Genomic DNA, 25,930 nt, shown 5'->3' with positions numbered 1-25,930 from the left:
GGGCTGGGCTGGATGTTCTCCTCCCTGCCCCCCAAAGCAGCAAAGAGCCAAAGCTTGGGATGTCAGCACTCCCAAAATCTGCTGCACAACGGGACAGGCTGCAGGAAACGGGACACGGAGAGAACAAAGCAGGGAGGAGCACTGAGCTGGGAAAACTGGGAGCTGCTGAGGGCAGGTGAGGAGCTGGGACCTCACCTGAGGAGAGAGGGAGCACAAATGTCATGAGAGATGCAGGCAGGGGCTGGAGGAGCCACCAGGACAGGGTGGAGTCCCCAAGGTTACAGAAGGGGCTGAGCTGGCCGGGAGCCTGGGGATGATTTTGTCTCCCCGAGGATGATTTTGTCCCCCCGAGGATGATTTTGTCCCCCCTGCCAGGGGCACAGACACCTTCCCCTGGGGCAGAGCCCTGAGCCTGGACACTCCCAGGGACTGAGGACAGCAGGGACACACCACAGGACAGGACTGGCCCAGGGAAAATGCCGAATAAACCAGGGATGATGCCATGCTCCAGGAGCCAGAGAGGGCAATGAGAGTACTCTGCTGCAGGGCCCGGGGTGGGAGCAGAGCCTCCTCTGTCAGCACAATGCAGCATGGCCTGAAAGGTCCCACACAAGGCACATCACACCTGAAGGCATTTACCTGCCTTCCCTTTTGTCCTATTTCCATTACAGGAAACACAGCAAACCCGTCAGGGAGCTGAAGTCTTGATTACTGCAAAGTTGAAATATTTGGATGCAAATACTTGGATCAAAAAGTAGATCTGAGAAAAAAAACTGATGCAGTGCCCTGTGTAGAGATCTTGTTTATACACACATTTTTACTGGCTTAACACAATGTGCCATCTTCATTGGTTCAGCCTACAAAAAGCTAAATGCTAAACAAACACCAGCTTTGTTTAAAGTAAATCTTACTCCAGCTTATTTCAAACAGATTAAATTTAAGAACTTTGTTGAACCACTCCACACTGTCTTACAGTTCGAAAATGGAAATATGCATGCAGAAAATCTACAAGCAAGACAAATTTTGCAGCATCTCCTGGTAAAGGCCAGATGTCCAAATGCTGAAGTATTTGCACTCACAAAAACTAAAGTCAACTCCTGAAGTTTAACTGCAAGCAAGATGAGAACAACAAAGTGGTGCAAAAAAACAGTTATTAGTGTCCTGACAGAAAAAAAAAATTAATTAAAAAAATGAAAGAAAAGAAAAAAGAAATCCAGCTCCCAGGAGATTATTCCCAGAAGAGAGGCCTTGTTAAGACATTTCTAATCTGTTATTTTTGCAAAATGAACTATGAAGTATTCAGTAAAATAATTCCAGATATAATGGCCTCAACAAAAAGGAGAGGTGCCTTTTTTTTTTAAGGAATGTATTCTCTTTGCTTTTTATTTGGTTTGTTTGAATATTAATTTGTTTTTAAAGTCATAGTTCTACAATAATTTTTTTATGGCTGAAAGTCAGAATTCACAACAGGAACATATGAAAAACTCTTTAAAGGACTGGAGTCGTATTTCCCTGCTACAGCCTGCACTCCAGAGAGACAGCAAAAATCTCACCAAAACCAGGAATGCTTTCATAATAAATAAAAGCTTTCCTGTCATTGAAAAATATTTCCACCACGAAAAGTAAAATACTTTTAATTCTAACGTGGAACACCTCCTCAGGTGGGGACACTTTCCTCTGAGAGAGCCCTTGGCACAGACTGACCTCAGGCACTGGGCATCCTCCAAAGGCAGCTCCGTGTTCAGGCACTGCAGCATTTCTGCACCAGCCCAGCTAAAACAGCTCAAAAAACCAGCAGAGCTCGGGAAAGGCTGAGTTTTATTCACCTGGACAGGGGAGCAACCACCTTACCTTGCCCTGCCCTCCCCTGAGCACATTTATTCACCTGCTGTCAAAGAGTGGGAGAGCAGCTCTGACCCCTGTGTCCTTCTGAAGGGCAGAGCCAAGAGAGGAAGGAGAGGAGGAGGGACTGGGGGGCTGCAGGAGCAGGGGGACACGGGGGGCACCTCCTCAGGGCTGGGCTCAGAGCTCTCCCAAAGCCAGCCCTGCAGCCAGGGGAGGAGGAGCCCTTGGGGTACAGAGCTGGTGACCCATCCCAGTGCCCCATCCCAGTGCCCCATCCCAGTGCCCCATCCCAGTGACCCATCCCTGTCACCCACCCTGGTTAATTCACCCATTACCCATCCCAGTCACCCACCCTGGTTAATTCACCCATTACCCATCCCAGTTCCCCACCCCAGTTCCCCACCCCAGTTCCAGAGCCATTACCCACCCTGATTTCTCCATCCCAGTTCCCCACCCCAGTACAGAGCTGGTTCCCAGTCCCCCATTCCCGAGGTCAGTGTCAAACTGCACGGGCTGAGCACCCGGAGCAGGAGCTGATCCCTGGGTGGTACCTGGGCAAGGAAGATGTTTAAGATGCCAATAAAGGATGCAGACCCCACTACCAGTGACTGCAGCCCAGCTGGATTCTCTGAATTACACACAACTTTTCACAAGCCTGCTTTCAGGTGGGTGGGTACCTTTCATTTTTTTAAACTCTTTTTCTCTGGCTACCTTTTAGAGCTTATTCTGATTTTCCACTCTGGTGCTTAAGAAAACCCACAAACACTGTTACAAGACCATAGCTAAGCATCTGCAACTTATAAAACATTTAAAAGTTTTACATTTAACCTATCTATTGGCAATAAAACATACTCCAACACAAATCCACTATTTGAGACAGATGTTTGAAATATGAATGAATGTTTGAATATTCAGTTTTAAATACTCATGATAAAAGAAGCTGCAGAGACATGCCATTGATCTAATACTTGTTTGCACATTCCTTAGGGCTATGCATGAAGCATAATGGGATTTCTATGTTACTAAACAACAAAAGGTGTAAAAATGCCTTTTCAGTTGCAAACTTTGTTCATTTATTCCTGTGGCAAAAGAATGCAAATCTTAAGTCATTTTTTGTGCACTGACATCAAGTCTTTCTCACACAAAATGTTCCTTAAAGAAACAAGAAGAAAGTTCAGAGTAAAGTCATGCTTCCTCCCCCACATGTCCCTGCAAAAAAAGAAAAAAAAAGAAAAAGAAAAAGAAAGAAAAGGAAAAAGAGAAAAGAGAAAGAGAAGGAAATGTCACTTAACCCAATTGTACCTGCAGCTAAAAGCAGGTTAAGGGGGTGACTCTAAGCTATTGGGCACCTATGGCAGTAATAAGATCCAGGCTAAATATTTGTATGGTTAAACCTCAGTATTTCTGCTGCAGGAATTTCTGCCACAGCCCTGGGTGAGAAGTGACAGAAGCTCCTCACAGATGGAGGTGCCAAAACAACTCTACATGAAGGCAAATGATAGCTGGTAACTTATAAATATGAGCAAGATACTCTTTAAAAAGCAACATTCCCTGTTTAAATCTCTAGTTTTGGTCTTTTCAACCTTTCATGTGCCGAGTAGGAGAGGAGCTTTTATTTTCACTACGAAATTGCAGATATTTAAAATTAATACTAAAGCAGGAACTGAAAGAATGGGGTGGTGGGATGCATTTTCAAGGAGTGTAGGGAAACAGTGTTAATGTCAGAATCAATCCTTGAGCTATGAATAACTTAACTTCAAAGCTGATGTTACTGACTGAGCACCCTCTGTCTGCAAGGAAGATAAAGCCACATATGCAGTCAAACCAATGTTTAATTCAGATTACACAGAACAATACAGAAACTTGACTGGAGCCAATTAAAGGAAGCTTTCACTGACTGATAAAAATGCCATTTCACATCCTCTCTGTGCAGCAGGGAGCACTTGGAGAGTGTTACAATTCTGAGCCACAGTCACTGACCAAACACATTTTTATGCTTAACACATCAACAGCAGCATTTCAATTATGACAGCTGATATTCTCCACTTTTCCAGATGGGATGAACCTTTACCAGGAGCAAACCCCCATAAACCTCTATTGACTGCATAGAAGTCCAGGGAATATTTTCCCATGAAAAATACCATTTCTGTATGGAGAAATGTATTGGAGATGTGAGACCCTGTGCTCAGGCACTGTCTGCTCCCAGTGTCACTACTGCCATTCAAGAAAGAGGGGAATGCAGGCCCTGCTCTTGCCCAGGGCCAGATTTTGGTTAATCTGTGATGCCTCACACGAGCCAGTGTGCCCAGACCCCACCACACCAAGAACAAGGACAGCTGTGTCCCAGGCAATGGCCCTGTGAAACAACACACCTCGAGAGCCTGCACTTCATAGCTGAGCTGCCCAGACACAAAACATTTATGTTGACTTAGAGAAGTGTAATGAAACATTTCACACTGCCAAATGTAGTATTGTGACTCCATTGAGTCACCTATTTCCAAAATAACAGCTGCTGGCACTGTTGAGAGTGAACACAAAAGTATCCCAATCCAAGAACTTACAGTTAACCTAACCTAAACCTTTTGGGATCTGATTTCAAGACAGCCAAATATATGATAGGTAACTGATGGGTGACTAAAAACGGCTCCAAGTTGGCACAGGTACATGGCAGGACAGACTGGTCACCATGCAGTCAGGTGGAAATGACAGCATCTGAAACCTGGGTAGAGTCCCTTTATTCCTGCAAGGAAGAAGCCAGACGATTACAATATTGAATATGTTCAGCTGCAAGTCTTCCACAAAGCCCTGTTTCTAAAGGGCTGGCCCCAGTGCTCCTTCCAGATTATTTTCCTGTGCCTTAAATCCTTTCCCAGCTCCTTCCAGATTATTTTCCTGTGCCTTAAATCTCCACTTGTAAAGCAAAAGCAGCTTCATCCCTGTCCTGAACCTTGCCCACCTGTCTATGCAATTCCAAGTTATTTGGGGTGGAAGTGCTGGCACATGGGGGCGGTGGCCCTTTAGGAGGGACAAATACAAACAAAAACTGTGCAGGGAGAGTCTGAGCAGCCCCTGGAAAGGAGCACAGCTGGAAAGCAGCTGCATCACCCCAAGTTTAGCTGTGCCATTGGTATCAGACAAATGGCACAAGAGCAGTGTCAGCTGCCAGCACTGAACTCCACAACAGACAGAACAACTGAGCTACTTCCAAGAAATTCTGAGATTTTCCAGCTAAGCATGCAGCTGCAGAGCTGAAGAGTCCAGGCTGGACTGTGCAGTAAGAGAAAGCCAATATTGCAGGCAGTCCACAGATCTCTGGTGAGCTTGCTGTGGAATTTCATCCTCCTCTTTTGCCCCTGTGTCCACTTTATTAAAAGTTTCAAAGCCATGCCACTGACACCATCTGAAGGGTTGGTTCTGGCCAGGACTCCCTCCTTGGCCATGCAGGTTCCCCAGTCCCCTCTCCCAGGCACGGCAAGCCCAGAGAGAGGAGCAGACAGGAGAGGAGAGGAGAGGCAGCAGAGTTTCTTCAGGGCTCCTCATAATGGACAGTGGCTGACTCTGTAAGGGGGATAAAAGGGGAGGATAACTCTGCTGTTGTCAGGACGAAGAGAGCACTTTAAAAGCCTTTGAAATAAGCAATTTCCCCTCCCATCAGTATCCTCTTGACTGCTAAGCTCCCTCCTTTGTCCCTCACCTGAATGGTGATCAGCAATGCATGAGTGGCCAAGGGGCACAGGGTAAGTGACACCCCCAGCCCAAACCACTGGCAAGGAAAGGCTGATCTCCAAAAACCTCTGTGCCCCACGGAGGAGAAGGGAGGAAGGGCAGAGCCTGACAGCTTCATTTGTCCTGCCTGTTCTGGCACAGGGTGCAGGCTTTGCCATCACTTATATCAGCTTAACTTGGCATCCCATCTCTGAAACAAATCTCAATGGAAGTGCAGGAGCCCCACTGCCAAACAAGCTTCCACCCTACAATCTTTAAGGGTATTTTTGCCTCTGCCCTCAAGGATGAGGGTGAGCAGCCCTTCCACTCTCTGCTCCTTTGCTGTCCTGTCCTCAAAGAGCTGCACTGCAACCAAGAAGTGTCTCCTTTGCAGAGTGTGTTGTACTTCTGTCACACTGCTCCTGTGTTTCACTGCCTCACACCCCCCTGAGCCCCCTGAGCACAGCCACATGGGCTTAAAGAGCACTAAATACCAGCTCCATTGCATAGACAAAGAGGGACGTTTTTATTCTTTAAAAAACTTCATTTCTCATCAGGGACATTTCACCTGTGATGCTTTAACACTCCTGTTGAACCTGACTGCTGAGGAAGAGTTCTCCAGAGTTGTTTGCCACGTAGAGATTCTTCACTAATCCAGCTCCAAGCACACAGCATGATCACCAGTGTGTTACCACATTATTTCTGAAGGGCCAAACTCCCATCTTTTACAAGTTTTAGAAGATAGAAATAAAGTTTTAGAAAACAATAAGGGAGTACAGAGAGTTTAAATAAAACCAAGCAGAAATTAACAGAGTCTGTTACTTTTTGTGTGTGGTCATTTTCCTAGGAAAAATGATATTGGGACAATTCTCTGAACAACAAAACAATGACCTAACAAAGACATCACATGTTACACCATTTGCTCAAATAATTACACATCATTTAGATATTAGTCTTCTATCTCAAGGCATCACAAGGGAGCCTTAGCTTTTTGAGCACGTGCAACTGCCATTAACAATAATGAGAGTGCTCACACACTGAGGATGGACAGAGCCTCTCCTGGGAGTGTCTGCACTCACTCATCTGGGGAAACAACAGAAACCTTCCAAAGGCAGGCCCTGAGTCAGGGAGGACTCGGACACTGACCTGCCGTGCCTGATTCTCAGCATTTCTCACCAGTGATTGCTCCCCCAGCTCCTCAGGAAATATTCCTGGGATGTTACAGCAGCAAACCTGTCCCAGCCTTCCCCAGAGCTGCTCTTGCTCCAGGCTACACCACCAGGCAAACCCACAGCAGCGAGGAGTGAGAGTCACTTTCTGGCAACCCTGTTTCTCCAGCTCAGATGCAGATTTTCAGAGGGTGGTTTTTCACTCTGGGCTTTTCCCAGTGTTGTGCCCACCAGCAAACACAGCACAGCAGCTGGTTCTGCTGGCAGCCTCTGTTAGGGCTGTGTCAATCAACATCCTCCTCCTCTGTGCTGCTGCTGCCTTGAGAGCTGACATATGCAAAGGAGAGCAGAAGTGTGAATCCTTCCCCACACCAGGGTGGCAGCCCTGTCACCCTGACACTGTACAGCAGGTATTTAACCCCTTCTCCTCCACCTCCTCAGCCCTGTCACATCTGTCTGTAGAGTTCTGATCAAGCTGCTCTTCACAGCTGTGCCCATGAGGAAAGTGCATTTCCATGTGCTGTACAAGCTTTATTCCTGCTTAGAATTCAGCAGCAGGCCCAAGAGAAGAAGATGGAGGTGTCTCTGTTGAAGCAGAGGACTGGTCATCAGGGGCTTTGAGCTCTATATCCAATTTTCCTGTTGGGAATGAAATCTTTTTCAGTTATGTTTCAGCCTCCTAAACTGTGACTGCACTGCTTCTCAGCTGGCTGGAGCAATGCTGAGAAGGCAGCCACAGTCTTTGTGAAGGGCATTTTAAAAGCAGAAATGCTTGTTAGCCTTGTGTGTCTACACTCGGTCTCCTGTCACATCCTCCCCGTGTCTCTCCAGTCCCTTTTGTTTCACACTCAAATGCTGGTGACTTCAGCACTCTCCCCTCAGCAATCAAGTCCTGCAGTAAAATTCATTGAGCTTAACCAAATCAACAGCATTTCAATGGGACACTTTATACAGCAGCATAAGTTACAGGCTGAACCTCACAAACTGTTATAAAATGATCACATTTTTAATTTTTATCAGTAGCCTCATGTTCAGCACATAGCAATAACAGGGAGTTCCAGGGCTGCCCAAAGCCAAGCCCTCCCTCCAAATGCCTGCTGTGATGTGCAGCACTGCCTGTCCCACGTCCTTCACTTACACAGCCCACGCCTCTAAATCCATCACTTTCCATGGCCACCGTGGTGAACGGGCCCCTTTTATTTGTACCATTCCATAGTCATTATGGAAGCTGGTAAAGAACTTTCTCCAGAGCAAAGCCAAGCCAGATTCACACTGCCCCAAAGTGCTGATTCAGCGTTCTGGTTGTTTATCACTCAGAGGAAAACCCCACTGTGCAACTGAAGAGAACAGTACAGGAGGACACTCCAAAGAAGAGAAGCAATATTGTTTAAAAAACCCCAAAAAAACTACTTAGCTTCTCTTTCACTAGTTATCATAAAATATTTCAGAGAACAACAGCTTCCAAGATCATGATGCCATATTCAATTCTTTCCCAAACTCAATAAACTATGACTTATAAAACTTATAAAATCCTTACTAGACCCAAGACAGCTCCACATGTGTCTGTGGCAAGAAGAATGGAACCTTTTGCTAAACATCTGCTAAACTTTGCCTCTTGGCTGGAACAGCCCTACCCATCCCAGCACAGTCTTAGCTGCTGGCTGCAGTCTGGGAATGATGAACCTGTCCCTGTTCACCTGCCCTGCCCTGCCAGGTGTGCTCAGCCTTTCCCAGCACAGGGCACACAGCTCAGGGCAGCACAGAACGGGTCACCACTGAAATCACACCTGCAGGGAGGCACCAGGACCATCTCCACCTGTACCACCACTCTGGGCCTCTGCAGTGAACACCCTTCTTTGTGAGCAGCCAGGTTATTCAGAGACATTTCTCAGAAGTTACAGAAAGTAAATTTGCTTATTTATGCACTGTATCAGCAATTAAGCATTTCCCACTTGATTCTCTGTAAGAGACTTTTAAGAATAATCTCTCCTTAGCCCAATGGGCATTTTCCTATTTTGAAGCCATCCTACAACTCTGAATTCAGAAGACCAGAAGTGTTATGTGTTAAATACTATTTGGAATAATTTACTAAAACAGTTCAAAACATGGAATTTCCAAATCTTTGCTCGAGTTTGCTCAGAGCAGCTTCTCAGCTGCTTGGTCTTTAGCATGTGGTGCACCATAAACCATGAGCACAGAAGCAATTCTCCCTGTACATCACAAGAACTTGCCCTTGCTGGGGTGGATCTTTTTGAAACTGGGAAGTTGACAACCTGCACAAGGAGAGCCTTCAGAAAATTGAGCACTACATCACCATATTCAATCCCACACACCTCCCTCGTCTCAGATGGCAAGAGGACAGAGACAAAAAGCAGTCTGCATTCTCACAAGACAAAAGAAGATCTCACAGATCTAAAAAAGAAAACACTGTGGCAATCTGGGAACTCCAGTGCATTGGAAGATGAAAGATAAATCGTGTTCTGTGGATGTCACACATGTTGTTGTTATTATCTCAAGAGGAGGACCCCACTGTGCTAAATACACACAGCTCAAACCAAAGGCTGCTCCTGTCCCAGAGGCCTCATAACCCAGGATTAAAGCTGCATTCTTGCCCCCTTTTCAGGAAGGGGAAGTGGGACACCAGGAGATTCAGTGGCTTGAACAAGTTACTCAATGAAATAGCAGCTCTGAGAACTGACCCCAGATCCAAGGCTCCACCTCGTTATTTAATCCTCACAGTGCTCAAAACCAGTTTGAGTTAAGCAGCATCTAAGCCCCAAACTGGCACCCATGATTATTTCTAATTCTACAAAATATTTGATCAATTGTTCATTCCCTCATTCATTTGAGATTCCTGTAAAACTCACCTTTACATATAAGTCCAAGAAATACAACACAGCCACAAAAGCAAACACTTCTACAAGCAGTTACTTCCACATTCAAATTCAGAGTACTGACATCTATCTTTAAACAGCACTTCAAAAAAATACACAAAGAAATCCCAGTACATGGAAGTACAGTGAAGCAGTATTGTGCTTCACAGATGATCACAACTTTTAAAAAAATTATTACAACAATAGAAGAGTGATTATTTTGCTGCCCATGAGGGCAACATTAAGAACCGAGTTGCTCAAAACTTTCTAAAAATCAAGGTAGTATAAACCAGGAGTTGGGTACCTAAAAAATCCAACCTAGCAGCTATCCAAGCCAGTGGCTTCAAATTCCTGCTTCATTTCATGTTATGAAATAACTGGTGAAATCACACAGAGTAAGTTACCTAAACATTTGTTCATTTAATATCCAAACCTAAATCGATACTTCAAAAATCCTGAAAATGTTTTCTTCTCTTGAGAAATAAGAGGAAAAAAGTACTCTAAGGATTAAAACAGAGTGAAGAGGGGTGTAAGTTTTTTGGATGTGCACAGAACAATATTAGAGATTCCAAATTGAAAAATAAACGAGAACAAACTCCCTAAGGTGGGGAAGCTGCAGAGATGCACACTGTGGGACTGTGACCTTTAGCAGAGTTAACCCTGGCTCTCACAGAAGAGCTGAGGTAAAGACAACATTTATAACATTTATAAGGCAACGAGGCTGGACAGGAGCTGCACCCTGGGGAGCCATGAAGTCAGTGCAGGGTGAGGAAAATGAGAAACCAGAATGGAGCTCCAGCACTTTGGGATGGGGAAGAGCCATGGTCTGGCCAAACTGGATGGCTCTGCTAGGCTGGAAAATGTCCTCTCACAATCCAAGGGTTGTGTGAAATGCAGCAAGTTCTTCCAATTCTTCTAAAGAAAATACTGGCAAAGTGAATTCTGTTCCCATCCAGTGGGCTCTGCATACCTTCAGGAGACAGCAATCACCTTTGATTTGCTCTCAGTGTGCAGTGAGAGGCTGGGGCTTGGCCAGGCTTTAAGGAGTTTGTGAAAAAGGTCAGAAGTGCTGGAGGAGGGAGCAGAGCTGAGTGCTGCTGCTTTACCTGGAGATCACCCCGGGGACCCGAGCCAAACTCACCTGCTCTGGAAACCTCCCCACTCTGCTCTCACAGAGCTGGCTGGCTCATCCCTCTGCACTGGAAGTGCCTCCTGCTGCAGCCCTGGGGCTGAGCAGAGCCCGAGTGAAATCCATCCATCCCAGAAGCTGAGGTGACACTGAAATCTTGGAGGTGCAAGAAGTGGGGCAGCTCTTCTCTCTGGCAGCACCAAGCCACTCCATAACCCAGGTTTTACCTGCCTGAACTCCACTTGCTCCTATTCTTTGCATTTATTTCCTCATTTCTACAAAGGAAAATGTACATAGGGCTACCTAATGTTGCCAGAGGCTGTGTTTGGCAAACTGGGAATAGTAAAACCATGTTGGATTACTGGATCTGCTCAGAAAAATTTCCCTGTTTATGTCCAACGTTTCAACTTGGTCTGTTCTGAGAGGTTTCTGGCTTTTCACCAAGAAACCCTAAACCAAATATTTTCAACACTACCTCAAGAAAATTAAGTTTGCAGTTTTTCTTTGGAGAGGCCTTCTTTAAAAATAATTTTAAAAAAACCAAACCAACAACAGCAAAAAACCCCAAAAAACAACAACAAAAATAAAACACCCCAAACCAACACCACCACCACCAAACCCCCAACAACCCAACTCACAAAGGTTGTTTTTCTCTTTCTGAAAGAAAATAGACCATTTTCTTGTTAAATGGCTTCAAGGACCAGCAAACCAGAGACATTTCAAGTAATTCTAGAGAGCAGTACTAGGAAAATCACCCTCCCCACACAAATTTCTCTCCAGTATCAGCAACCCCATGTCTTTATCCTCCACTGAATGAAAGCACACGTGGAAATTCAGAGAAATTTCTGCCAACATGTTCCCTTTCTCCAGGGAATGCTGCAGCAGCTCCAGATCTGCCTTCAGTGCTGCAATGCTTCAGTTATTATTTGGATAGCAACATGTAATTCTTTCATTACCACATTTGAGAGAAAGATCGCTCATTTCTCTCAATCCTCTCCTTGGCAATATATCATCCAGTGTTTGGGAGGGAAAAAATAAAATAAGAGAAATGCTGTATTCTCCCAGGGATAGTCAGATCTGGGACACTGCTAGGAAAAAATAATTGGTCCCATTATTATCATTGTGTCTAGCTTTACACTTAAGGGAGAAATCTGTCTGAGAAGCTGGTTCCATCAGCAATGCAGATAGAGGAGAAATTCCCACAGTGTGAGCGAGGCTTCACACACTTAGAGAACGTGACCACACACAATACACATGACAGGGGAGAAGAACAAAGCAGCCTCAGGAAGTTCCATGATTGTTTGGGGCTGATTAGGGACATATGCCAACAAGCCTCGAGTTGTTGGGGGAAGCTTTGCAACTTGGGGAGGTCAAATTTACATAACACAATTAAAGATATCGACTTGTTTGGGTCCATATAAAACACACATTCAGAACAATGTAAGGTACAAGTTTAAGACAATTTAGTTGTTTCAGACCAGTTCAACCAAGGGACAGCTTTATCTTTCGAGTTGAATAGCCAGGGGAGAGATTCAAAGCCAGTTACTAATGTAAAAAGCCAATTTACATTAACACCATCCACTGGTTTTGGAATCAAACCACACAGACTTCAACTAGTTACAAAAGTTTTGGAAAACTGCATTAAACCAGCATGGACATCAGGCCTTGAAACAAAAGCACTGCCTATTACTTTTTCCAAAAGTCACCACACAGACCTGAATACTTTTGGATCAAATAAACCACCTGGATAATAACTGCCCTGGAGCCAGCAGGAATTTGCCAGGCTGGTGCTCCTTGCAGCAGAGGAGGCAGAAGTGAACCCCAAAGGGCTCCCCGAGCTCTGCACTGGGGTGACACGGAGATGTCCCCTCTGCATTGCTGGAGGCACCCTGAGAGCCAGCAGGGATCGCCTGGGTGTGGGGCCAGGAGTGCCAGGGATGCCCTGGGAGCTGCTCACTCCTCCCCTCCCCAGCCAGCCCAATTGAAAACGTGTGTATTACATTTCCCTACAAATCAGACTTCTGTAGAGAAGCATTAGAAAGAGCCACAGTGGTTTAAAAAAACCCAACAAGATTAAACTAAACACAGTACTTGGAGAAAAATGTAAGGCTTCCTGTAAATTAAACTGAACCTTTTTACATAATAGATGGCTCACAGCTATTTGTAAGGAAGTGACAAAGCTGCTGCAGATCTTAAGACATTGCAGAGGTTCACAGATGCACTTATGTAAATATTTTCTGACAACTCGCTGCTACCGAAAACATTTTTGAAGTTATCAAAAAGAATTTAAAGTATTTTCCACTCTAGTCATTAAGGTTTTATTTGCAAAAAGGCTCTACCAGAACTGTTAAGCAGAAGGATCCCCTCTGCAGAAGGCACAAGCCCAGACAGCGCCTGCAGACGCGTTTTTGTCTGGATTTTGGTTTGTGAGCCCCAGCACTGCCCTCCCAGCCTGCTGAGACACAACGAGCAGCAAGGGCTGACACTTGGGGTGACCACAGCCGGTGACATTCGGGGTGACCACAGCCGGTGACATTCGGGGTGACCACAGCCCACAGGTGCCCTCCCAGCCCCTCACGGTGCAGCTGGGCCAGGACAGGGCTCCATTCTCTGGTGCCAGAGGTGACATTGCCCCAGTTCAGCCAGAGCCACAGCTGCCATCAGCACCTGCAAACACAGGCAGCAGCTTGCCCTCCAAACCAGACCTATTTCTATTTCAGGAGCAGTCCCTGGCCTGGCTGTGCTCTATCAGCACAAGTATTTTATTTTATCTACTGTCACAAATGCATCACCACTTAGCTGCAGTTTCTTTTGGAGCTTATTTTGCTCTCCAGACATTTAAACTCCACAATAATATTTTTATACTCTTAAGCAGACACAAGAAAACATCTATTAAGTGAAGACTGTACCAGCTGGGGACAGCTAAGAGCAGGCCAGTAGTGATGTGTTAACTCCAGGAATCACTAGTGGACTCACCAGATCCTATTAGATTCTGTGCTTGAGACAAAAAGCTTTGTGAAGAATGTCCACAGACAGCTTTCCCCTGCTGGGTGCACATCCAAGACACAATATTTTACTGCTAAGGTCAGCGGGAATTCCCATGCTGAGGAGTTTCACTGAACTCTGTTTCAGGTGGCAGAACTCAGTGCTGGAGACCTGAGAGCATTGTCTGGGTTCTGCCCCTTGGAGGGGCAGTGGGGGCATTTAAGGGCAAAGGACAAACCTTCCTGGCTGGGGAAGATCAGGTGAGAGCAAATTGCCAGGTGCACACTGAGGTACAGAAGCTGCTCCTCAGCCATGCAATCCATTCCTCTTCCCAGAGCTCCACAGGGCAGATCTCACAGCACAGCAGAGCTCCAGGGAAATCTGCTTGCAGAGTTCATCCCACCAGCGTTAGGGATGCTTAGAGAAGTGTAAAAGACAACTGGACATATTTACAGCACCATCTTCTGACCAAAACACCCAATTAAAAATCATAGATTACAGGAAAAAAAGACAAATTACTGTGTGTGTACTCACACAGTAACCCCATGCATGTCCCATTTCTGCAAGTTCTTGTTAGTCTAATAGAATTAATAAATGCCTTTTTGGTTGGCAAATACCCTTCACTTGACCAGAATATCAGGCAGGTCACAGTCCTGGGACATGGAACAGATCCTCCCCTCCAGAGGAAAACTCACTTGGAATGGAGGAATGGTCCACACTGGAGCACACTCTCCTGACTGTGCCAAGGGAGTTTAACCCTACAAACACCCACACATTTTCCTTCTACTGTCTGGACACAGACAGGAGTTTGGGAGCTCTGGCACTGCAGCTGTGACACATTTTCTATAAACACCTTTATATGCTACAGAGCTTCAGTAGCAAAAACTGCAGTGGACAGAACTCCAACTTCCCACACAGAGCTGGGATAAAATATTGATGCTACTCAAGCCCAGAACAAAACTGTGCCACTGACTTCAGTGGGGCCTGGATTTCACACTAGTTCTGCAAGGGTTCTCATTTTTGGCTGGCAAGATTTCAACCCCTTTTAATTCCCAGAAGCTCAACCACAAATCCCTCTTCTCCTCCCACACATCTGCACTGAAACTCCCCAAGCTCCTCTAAGGCAGCAGCAGAGCAAACCTCCCTGGGAAGAGCCAGGCCAGGGGAGCCCCAGCTCCTCCGAGCATCTCTGAGCTCCAGAAAGGCCAAGCTGTAAAATCTTCAGCCTGGCTCAGAGCAGACACCCTGAGCTTGGGTGTGTCACTGCCCACAGCACTCACTCCTGGCTTCCCCCAGCCCAGCCCTGGAACAGGCAGGACTAACAAGGTCTGGAAGCACAGCCCAGACGTGGGGCAAAGCAAAGGACGCAGCACTGCACTCCAGAATCTGCAATAATCCCTCAGAGTCACAGCACCGAGGTCTAACCTGGAGCCTGGTCCAACCCCAGGGTTTGATTTTAAAGAAAGCAGACATTAAAAACAGATAAAACGAAACTCCAGTGACAGAAACAAGATATATCAAGTATTGTTCAGCCAAAATTATTAAGAACCTGCTTTTTGGTGTCCCCAGGTGTCTCCCACAGACAGAGCTGATCCCAGCCATCTGGAGATGGAGACCAGACAGGAGCAGCCTAACAGAAGGACAGATGTCAGAGAGCCACAAAGCAGCCTTTAAGGGCAAATAAAAGGATGAATGCAGCCTCTTGAGAGTGAAGTGCCACTGTGACTGGAAGGAGAAAGCAATTTAAAAGCTCAGGGAGGTTTTCAAACCAGGAGCTCACAAACACCAATATCCAGCAGCCACCCACAGACTTTGGGGGTCCTCTGACAAAATCTGTTGGTCCCAGCAGTGAGAGTGACTGGCATGTCAGGGTCAAGGGCACAGGAAGGAGCCAGCCTGGGAAAGTGGTGCCAGAGCTGGTGTGACATGAGAGGCCCTGCTCTGGTTAGAGCAGAGATCAGCTCGTCCCAGCAGCAAACACAGCATGGAGGGGTTCAATCCTCACTGTGCAAAGGCTTGCCATGGTCTGCATGGACAGACAGACACCCATGGACAGACACCCCACTATGGGAATACTCCCTCTGGGCCAGCCTTCACGGGATGAGGGACTGTGCAGCTCAGTTTGCTAGAAAAATCAGAATACCTGGGGCTTTTTTATTCCAGACCAATCTCATGGCTTTTTACTCACGGTGCAGTCAAGTCTAGAGAGGTTCCAGTCAGAAGAAACTGGAGCCACTAAACCCTGCATAGTCCTACAGTGCCATAGGAAAGAGCCAGCCCTTGGAAAAAGGCAGCCCTAGACCTGAGCATTCATATCCCTTGTAAAAGACAGTCACAAAATCTTTCTTGAAGCCCAGAGATTCCTCAGGGATAGGGAGATGAAATGATTGTATAGTTAAAATTCACAGGCAGCACAAGTTATGATCCACAGAACCAGCTCTCAACCTTTAGTCCTGGTCAGGGGAAGGCTCCCACATCCATCCAGTGTTAGGTTTTGCTGGGCACTGGCAGGAATTCCTCACCCTGTAGCAGCCCCAGGGCTCCATCCCCTCACTGCTCCTGTGGTACACCAGGGGCTGTTTGCTGGCCTGTCCCTGCTTCATCCTGGGCCATACAGGAGGACAAGGAAGCAAATTCTGCACCCTTGGTGAATTTTCTGTCCCTTGAGGATTCCACAAGGAATCTCAGCTGGCAATGTTGGTACCTGGTAAGGGTCAGTCAGCTGGGATCTCACTGTGTTCTGTTACAGCCACCCAAAAGATCCCAAAACTTCCTTGAACAGTTTCTGCTTCACATGTGTTCATCTTCAGGCCCCCATCACCATCCAGCAGGGAGCTGCCATCACACACAACAGGACAGCAAAATCATTCTGTTTGAGGCAACAAAAGGTCCCAATTACAAAGCACTTGCAAAGACGGGAGGTGCAGCAGTGCCCAGGGCTGAGCCAGGAGAGCAGAGCTGCTCTGAGCCCCAGCTGAGCCTGCAGAACAGGGCTGGCAGTGCCTGAGCCCTGCTCAGCACCTTCACCAGTCCCCGGGGGTGTGCAGAGAGCTGGGATGCCTCAGCTCAGCCCAAAGCTCCATCCAAACCCAGCCCCGGGCTCCTGGCCTGGCCCTGTCACCTCTGTCTGTGGCCAGGACAGCCCAGCAGCCCTGGGGACACCTCCCCGTGCCCCCACCCTCCATCCAGCAGGGTCTCATTCAGGAGCTGATCAGGCCCTTCCTGAGCCCTTTTCAGGCTGCTGCCATTGATGTGCCCCACAAATGTATTCCACTTCACTTGCCAAAAACATACAGGAGCTACAAAAGAGGAAGATCTCTTTCAATAGCTCCTAAAATGACTTTTGCTCCTTTCCCTAAAAAGCTGCAACATAAATTAGGGCAGAGATAAGCTGCTAAGGGAAGCTCCTTTGTCCCTGTTATGATAGAAGAGAAAAATAATTGTTGGCTTTCCATCAGCCAGCAGGAACAACTGCTGTGGTGCCATGCCAAAAGGATTTGCACCTCTCTGTACTCCTTTGTGGACAGCTATGATCTGCTGTTCTCTGAGTCAGTGTTTCTTTATTATGGCACGTATCAAAAGAGCACCATTGTTTAGAATATGCTCCTTATTTCACATTGGAAAGGGAAAATGATAGGAACACAAGGGCTCAAAGTTTGGAAGATGAAAAGGCAAACACAATAAAGACAGTTGTCTTTGAGCTTACAAGCCTCTGACATGTCACAACTGTAAGCACTGAATCATCTCCTTGGTGTACCTTGTGAACCACTTTCACTTCAAAAATAAAAATAAAGCACCAGGATTCTTTATGTCCTGACAAAATCTGCAGTGCCTGGCATTGAGCAGTGTCACATTATTTCCCTTGCAGGTGACCTGGGAGGGGTTTTCAGAAAATTGATTTCTGTTTACTTTCATATATTTCTTTACAATGGATAAATAAAAGTCTGAAGGACCCTCACCTCCTTCAAAATCTCCTGTTCTCACTCACTGCCCTCGAACTACTTTATTTCTCAATAGCATCAGGAACTCTGAACACAGGCTCATCCCTCTGTGTTGACTGCTACCACGCTCATATTGTGAATTTTACAAGTTGAAATAAGTGCTAGGAACGCCCAGCCCAAAAGGAACTTACCCCAGGCAGTTCCCCCAGTAACACACGGGGCCCAGAAGGGGAAAGGCTGCGAGCTCTGATCCCTGCAGTGACCAGGGCACAGCTCCTGCAGGTGCTGCTGCCACACAGAGCCTGGACCAAGGCACACATTCCATTTTCCACAGCCTGAACTCCCCCGGGCAGGGCAGCAGCCACAGCACAACGAACCTGCTGGTTCCAGTGGCAGGGACAGAGCCAGGAGCTGCAGCACTCCTGCCTCTGCTTCCCACCAATCCCACACGTGTACAAGCTTCAGCAAGCACACTCAAATCCACTGACCTAGAAACACCCAGGAATCAAATTCTGCAACTTCTACATTTCACCTGGACCTTAATTATTTTTGCATCCATATGAGTATGGGGCAACACTGTCCTTCCCTCCAGCAGAAGGCTCTGAAAGAAGAGCTCTGGATGCACAGACCACACATGACAGCAGCCTGGGGTTTGCTCCAGAGCAGCACACAGAACCTGCACAAATCCAGTATCAGCATGATGAGCACATTCTGAGCTTCTGCAGCAGGTTTCTAGAGGAAAACGTTCTGCCTTGATAGCAGAATTTCCAGTGACAATTAAATCACCATATTCCTCAGCAAGCTGTGATGCACTGCTGAAGGGAAGATGGATGTCTCTGACCCTGTATTCCTACCTTGAGGAATTGGGCTGCATTGTGACTGTCTTTGGAAGACCTAAGGGCTCTTTATTATGAAACACCTGCAAACCCTGAGCATCCAACAGGGCCTTAATTTGCTCGACTGGGAGATGCCTCACCTGGTCAGGATCCACTGCTGTGCCTTAGAGGGCAGACACCACTGCAGGACAGCACTACAGCAGAAGTTAATCCAGTAATCCCACCCCTAACAGTGGCTGCTGGCCCTTTCCAAGCGTTACAAACGCACCAAGACCTGAGCCATTAGTCAGACCTGTATTTCTGTAATGGAGCAGAGAGGCAGTGGGGTTTGGCAGCAATGCACAGCTCCTGGTACCCCTTCACCTCTCACTCCTCCTGGCGATGCAGGCACAGCCATTTGAACGTGTTCATGCTCCCAGCTCACCCCTGGGCAGGGGCCAAACTGTCCCGGTCTGGGCACTGCTCCCTGCCCACAGCACCACCCCCAAACACTGTCCTGCATCTGCCAGCTCCTGCACACACGGGATTAACGGGGCACCGCTCCCATCCCTGCACACACGGGATTAACCGGGCACCGCTCCCATCCCTGCACACACGGGATTAACCGGGCACCGCTCCCATCCCACTGCACACACGGGATTAACCGGGCACCGCTCCCATCCCTGCACACACGGGATTAACCGGGCACCGCTCCTGCCCCACTGCACACACGGGATTAACCGGGCACCGCTCCCATCCCTGCACACACGGGATTAACCGGGCACCGCTCCCGTCCCTGCACACACGGGATTAACCGGGCACCGCTCCCATCCCTGCACACACGGGATTAACCGGGCACCGCTCCCATCCCTGCACACACGGGATTAACCGGGCACCGCTCCCATCCCTGCACACACGGGATTAACCGGGCACCGCTCCCATCCCACTGCACACACGGGATTAACGGGGCACCGCTCCCATCCCACTGCACACACGGGATTAACGGGGCACCGCTCCCATCCCTGCACACACGGGATTAACCGGGCACCGCTCCCATCCCACTGCACACACGGGATTAACGGGGCACCGCTCCCGTCCCACTGCACACACGGGATTAACCGGGCACCGCTCCCATCCCACTGCACACACGGGATTAACCGGGCACCGCTCCCGTCCCTGCACACACGGGATTAACCGGGCACCGCTCCTGCCCCACTGCACACACGGGATTAACGGGGCACCGCTCCCATCCCACTGCACACACGGGATTAACCGGGCACCGCTCCCATCCCTGCACACACGGGATTAACCGGGCACTGCCAGCTCTCCCCACTCTGCTGTGCAGGGCTTTGCCAGCAGTGGGTCAGGGGGCTCAGGGCACAGCCCTGGCTGCTCCCCATGTCCCTGCAGTGGGTCAGGAGGCTCAGGGCACAGCCCTGGCTGCTCCCCATGTCCCTGCAGTGGGTCAGAGGGCTCAGGGCACAGCCCTGGCTGCTCCCCATGTCCCTGCAGTGGGTCAGGGGGCTCAGGGCACAGCCCTGGCTGCTCCCCATGTCCCTGCAGTGGGTCAGGGGGCTCAGGGCACAGCCCTGGCTGCTCCCCATGTCCCTGCAGTGGGTCAGAGGGCTCAGGGCACAGCCCTGGCTGCTCCCCAAGCCCCAGCAGCACAAGGCAGGGGCTGCAGTGGAGCAGGGCCATGGCACTGCTGGGTCACTGGCCCAGGGCTGCCCACAGAGCGTGGCAGGACTCCCCTGGGTGACCAGCTGAAGGAGTTCTGAGAGCCAGAACAAAGCCCAGAGCACTAACTATCTAACTGGTAATTACTTTCTGGTGAAGACTGAAAAATGGGTCATTAAAACCATATTAAACTGTTTTCATTAATACAAAAACCTGATTTACATTTTTTTTCCCACAGAGCCATTATGTTCCAAACGCACTGCACGGATGATTTATTTAATCACAACCACATGGAATAGCAATTTTAAGGGCCTGTGACAATCACTTTTTTAACCAGAAAACCTGGCTTGCAATAATTGTCATGTCTTCTGTTAGCCACCCTTCCCACTGCTGTCATAAACCTGCTCCTTTCCCAACACTGCCTTCCTAGCTGCACATAAAAGCAGCACAATCCACTGATACAATTAATAACACTGAATATTTAGGTCAACGTCAGTTCTATTAATTTTATCTCTTAAAGACTCACACATTTTCTAAACAAGTCTAGCCCTTTGGGGGGTTAAACTGTAATTTGCAGTCTGGTTGTGAGTCCCTATCACATAATAGATCAATTAGGTTGAACACTCTAGTATATTAATCTTATTCACACATAGTAAAGGCAAATATGGCTAATTACTGTATTATAATATTGCCTACTTTTTGCAAATATGTATTAAAGAAAAGAGGAGTTTACTACATTCAACTATCAAATAACTATAACAATAATAATTATCTTGATATTAAACTGACAGGGAAGGTGAATGCCTGTATTAATCCATCTGATTTTTCCTAAATGGATATCCATTGGAAAATCTGTTTGTCATTACTAACGTGCTGCATCTGTAGAAGAGACTCTTTCATATCAGGAGCTCAGTATTTCCCTTCAAAGCCTGGCTTGCCTGTCATGGCATTCTCTGAACCACAGCAGTGAGATTTCTCTTGCCATAACTATTAGCTTTAGTTTTGTACTTTTGGTATAAACTCATGGTAGGATTCCAATGACTCCAGAGAAATGCAGGTGCTGATCCAAGTCTGATTTCTGTGCCTCTCCCTGCAAACCTCTCATGGCCAGAGGGCTTGTCTCTATGATGAAATTAATTGAATTCAGTTTTTAAACTACCAAGTTAATCAAGATTGGCACAACAGCTAACTGGCCAGTGGGAATGAGGAAGAGCCATGGTGAGCACTCAGTTTACCCGAGGCAAGCCCGAGCAGGATTTGTCCTTGTCTGCTTTCACTAATTAGCAGGTACCAGTTAATTCATCCATAGGCTCATAATAAAATGGGACAAAAAAAAAAAAAAGAAAAGTACTGTAAGAAGTCACCTAGTCTGCCTCGAGGCACCGTGAAAAATGAGTTTAGATGTGACTAAATATCCCAGCAGAAACCCAGTTCTGTCCCTTGTTCTGCCACCGCTGTGCTGTGTGGCCAAGCCAGCTCCTCTTGCCCCCTGTGCTGCTTTCCCTGGCCCCAGTGCAGGGAGGAATCCCCAGGTGCACGGGGGGTGATGGAGCTGCAGCTCCAGGCACCCCTGCACTCACATGTTCCACACGATTAGGAGCGAAGACAGGGCACAGATTAGGAGGATGGCTGTGCTCAGTGCTTCCCTAATGTTTTGCACATTTGAATTTTCCAGCAATAGCTCACAAGCTGTGAATTTGCTAAAGTGGAAACCAGGCCAATAAAAATAAAGACAAATCTAAATGCTTGGGCTGCTGCAACAGAAGTCTTGTATGAAACACCTGACAAAAACAGATTAATTTGCCCACATAACAGACAGTAAATTCAACAAAAACATATTGCTTTGGGGGAAAAAAAAAGAAGGAAAAAAATGTATAATTTATTCTACCCTGCTGCAGCATATGGAACATCTTGGAACTCAGGATCATTCCACAGGACACAGGTGAAAAACAGGTTCTCAGCTTTTTTAAGAGCACACAAAATGTGTTTATGCTAAGCACCCACTCATCCCAGAAGGCAGTCGCTGCAAGGCAGTCCCTCAGCACATGAAACACGCCGGGTGTGATTATTTATACACATTATTTATACACATTATTTATACACATTATTTATACAGCTCCACTCTCATGCACACTCCCACATACAGGAAAGAGGCTGAGCCATGCAGGAGGCAGGAGCCAAAATGCTGATTTCCTGTCTTGGCCTGACATCATTGGTGGACTATTTGCTATTGGAAACCTCCTTGCTTAGAAGCATTTCCCAGACCTCTTGCATCTCTTCTCTGCAAAATTTGGGAAGATAGACTATTCTCAGGTGATCCACAAAACAAAATGTTCCCTAATTGACTCTGCTAAGAGCTTATACAGCTGCATGAATTATAAATTATTATCTCTGCCTTGAAAAGTATTATTACATAGTCTGAGAGCACTCTTGGTCTTTTCCACGCCTAGAACTGCTCCCAGCTAGAGCTGCTTCACACATGTTGCTGTTCCATAAGCAAAGCTCATTTCTTAAGTGGGTCATCAATACTTTGGGTTCCCCTCCTCACCTCATGGGCCCCTAACTTCAAATCCTCTCTAGAATTTTTTAGCTGCCAAGTTGAAGGAATGCATAGCCAGAAACATCCAGATGTTTGTTATAAAGGATCCAGAATGACAGCAATAATGGAGAAAAATTTCCTATTTGCTTACAACAGAATCAAATGATCTCTGTGCTCCATTTACCAAAGTCAATTATTGAATTAAATCTGTTCCTTTTGTTTAATAGGGCAATCTCAAAGAAAAATCAGTCTCTCAGTTCTAGGAAATCTGTGCAAAGCACCACATTTTTGTCCTTGGTTGGACCAAACTGTACTAATCAATAATTTAATTGCATCATATGGAGCCAACACTTGGAATAATTATTTTGACAAGAGCATGATCAGCAGTAGGATTATTGACTTCATAGTGCCAGAAGTTGCCAAGAAGCCAGACTCAAACTATTCAAAAGAACAACACTTGAGGATGCCTGGAGTGAGGAAGAATTCTCCAGGAGCATCTCAAACATGCAGGTGATGTATCTGCCATTTCTGCCAGCAACCTGGAGTGTGGGGAGTGCTCAGCAAGGAAACGGCTGCAGGAGCTGGGGCTGACATTTGCACCAGTGTCCAGCATGAAGGGAGCAATCAGCTCTGCCAGAATGAGGACTTCAGACAAAACCTTCTCCCTTCAAAGTAAAACAGCATTTGGGGAGCACCAAAGGCATTCCAGACCCACTGGGATAAGGCTTGCTCATACCACAGTCAAAGAACTGAAATGCTTGCAGGTTTTTGCCTTGGCTGTATTAATTTATCTATACTTCACTATTTTCAAATAAGGGGTTTTAAAGATTTGCCTTTGTTCTGTGCTGCATATTATTTTAAAGTATGCACCAACCATCAACAAAGCATAATTTTTAAGACTCCAAAGGATCCAGGTATGTCAATAGTCCAGGAAACAAAGGACAAGTCATACAGAATAAACAGGAGACAAATTTGGAGGTGTAAAATATTCTACAGCAGAAAAATTAGCACTCAAAAAAGAAAGTGTAACTAACATAAGAGTTCACAAGGAACTGGAAGAGTTAATATTCCCTCCCTCCATTAAGCACATCAAGAGTGTTCTTTTCCTAATGAGTTAACCTCTTATTATTCAAGTTTAATAGGGACATATATTTGTTTAACCCTATAGCCTCAGGAGTCAGAATTTCCTGGTGTTAATTATATGGCACATATTCAGACTCTTGGCTGGCAACGTGAAATGACAATTCTTGCCAAACTTTGAAACCAGAAATCTCCAGCAAAGCTCAGCCTGCTGGACAGAAGCAATACTCGTGAAGGTTGGAATTCCCCGTGGCTCCTGCAGCCCAGTGCTCAGCCAGCCTGGCACACATCCCTAAATGCAGCTTAGACCCCTGTGAAGGGAGCAGCACCAGAGAGCAGGGCAGCATCACCTGCCTGTGTCAGGAAAGGGAAGTGAGCCAGGCAGATCACACACCAGGGTGTGATTCCACCTGGGAGCTCCCCTTTGAACTCAAAGGTGTGTGGAAGTGACAGGACTCTGCTCTGACAACCCTACCCGAGCTCGAGTTCGTGTTGCTGGCCTGGTCTTTTTCTTTCCAGAGAGTTCAGCAGGAAGAAGGGCAGAAGCCATCCTGTTCCACGGTGTGCAGCAGCACCAGGGCTGCTCTGAGCACCCAGCAGGGAGAGGGTGGGTGGAGGATGCCAAGGCTGTGCACATGGGACCTGCACACCCCAGACACGGCTGGGTGGAAGGGAACACACTGAGCCCTGCAGAAATCTCCTCCCCGAGTTCCTGCCCATAAAAGCAGACATTGGTAAACACAAATCTCTTCAGAGCCAAGGTTACCCTGGTGGTTCATTTGTCTGTTTAATGATCATGCACACCCAGAAGGGCATAAGGCCCATGACAGTAGCATGACATGTGTGAATTTACAGGACAGACACACAACAAACTGTTGTAGTTCCTCCAAAAGCCATCTCCTAAAAACAGCCTCTTGGATCCTTGATTGTTATCCCAATAGAAAAACATTAAGTCACGGTTTCAGAGTGGAAGCACACACACAAATATCCTATTTTTGACTGTTTAATTCATGATGCAAATCAGTGTTTAAACAAGAAATACTTGTCTTTAGTGTCACTGATTCAGCATCTCCCCTCCACCTTAATTCTCTGCTAGATCTGGGCACTCCAAAAGAAGAAAGCTATTTGCAGCAACACCGTGGTTAACAGGAGGCTGGATTTCCAATTCACAACACAATACCTTGAAATGACAAAGAAGAATGAGCTGCTGTAAAACAGGAGATCAAGTCCAAGTGCCATGAGTACACAACACCACAAACACTGATCTCTTCTGGATCACAAAATAAGCTGTATTTAACTCTCTGGAAGTTAAACTACACCCTGTGTCTTCCTTTGCTATTTTAGGCTGCAGATAGGATCACCCAGATGACATCTAGCAATCAAACTTTATTTCTCTTCCAACCGATGGAAGGGACACACACAAGCTCTTTTCAATCAAATCACGGAGATGTTCCTGGGCCTGGAAAGGGAAAACTCCTGCAGAGTCCCACCAGCAAAGAGCAGCAAGTGCAGCAGCACCTCCCTGGGAGGGTCACAAGAATTCAGTGTACTTCACCCACAGACACATCAGCTGAGCCCACCATCACCCACCACTGCCATCCTGCTCATTTCAGGGCATAAATATATCAATAATTAACAGCAAGTTAAGAAGATGATTTGCACTTCTGTAGGGCCCTTCCTCTGAGGAGCTCGTTAACAATACAAAGCCTCGCAGAGCCATTGCTCTCCCATTTCACATCCAAGGTGTCTCCTTCTCCTCCAAGGGCTCTGAACAGCCCAGCAGCCAGAGGGGCCCGTGCTGAACACCAGGCTGTACCCACCAGGCTGCACTTGACTCAGGGGGAAAAGCACCAAGAGCACACACAGACTGCCCCCAGCCACCTTAGGAGCAGCGATTGCCTTCAAAGCTCTCCTGTGAAAGATGCAGGTTCCTTTCTGCTCTGTGGCGCTGAAAAGACAAGATTTTTGGGGTGGCAGGCAAAGTCAAGCACAAGGGGAAAGTGGTTATTTGTGAATAACCATATAGGCATGCATGGCTTGTGAACCATGGTTAATTCAGTACCCACACGTGCTCATTAGAGCTATTCATGTGCCTCCTGCAATCAGCTTGTTTACACACTTATCAATGACAACTTTCAGATTATTACTTTAATTAAGAAAGCCCCTTCATTC

At 46.9% G+C, this 25,930-nt stretch overlaps 1 long non-coding RNA gene across 1 annotated transcript in view; it reads right to left on the bottom strand.

Moving 5' to 3' along the window:
• LOC148222117 (uncharacterized) overlaps positions 1-25,930 on the bottom strand; it is an 86,230-nt gene that overhangs the window by 39,830 nt on the left and 20,470 nt on the right. The window lies entirely within an intron of this gene.

This window comes from Sturnus vulgaris, chromosome 14, assembly GCF_052056855.1.
Source record: "Sturnus vulgaris isolate bStuVul1 chromosome 14, bStuVul1.hap1, whole genome shotgun sequence".
Classification (NCBI taxonomy): Eukaryota; Metazoa; Chordata; class Aves; order Passeriformes; family Sturnidae; genus Sturnus; species Sturnus vulgaris.
The sequence above is the reverse complement of the archived record's forward strand: the minus strand, read 5'-3'. Positions and strand labels throughout refer to the sequence as shown.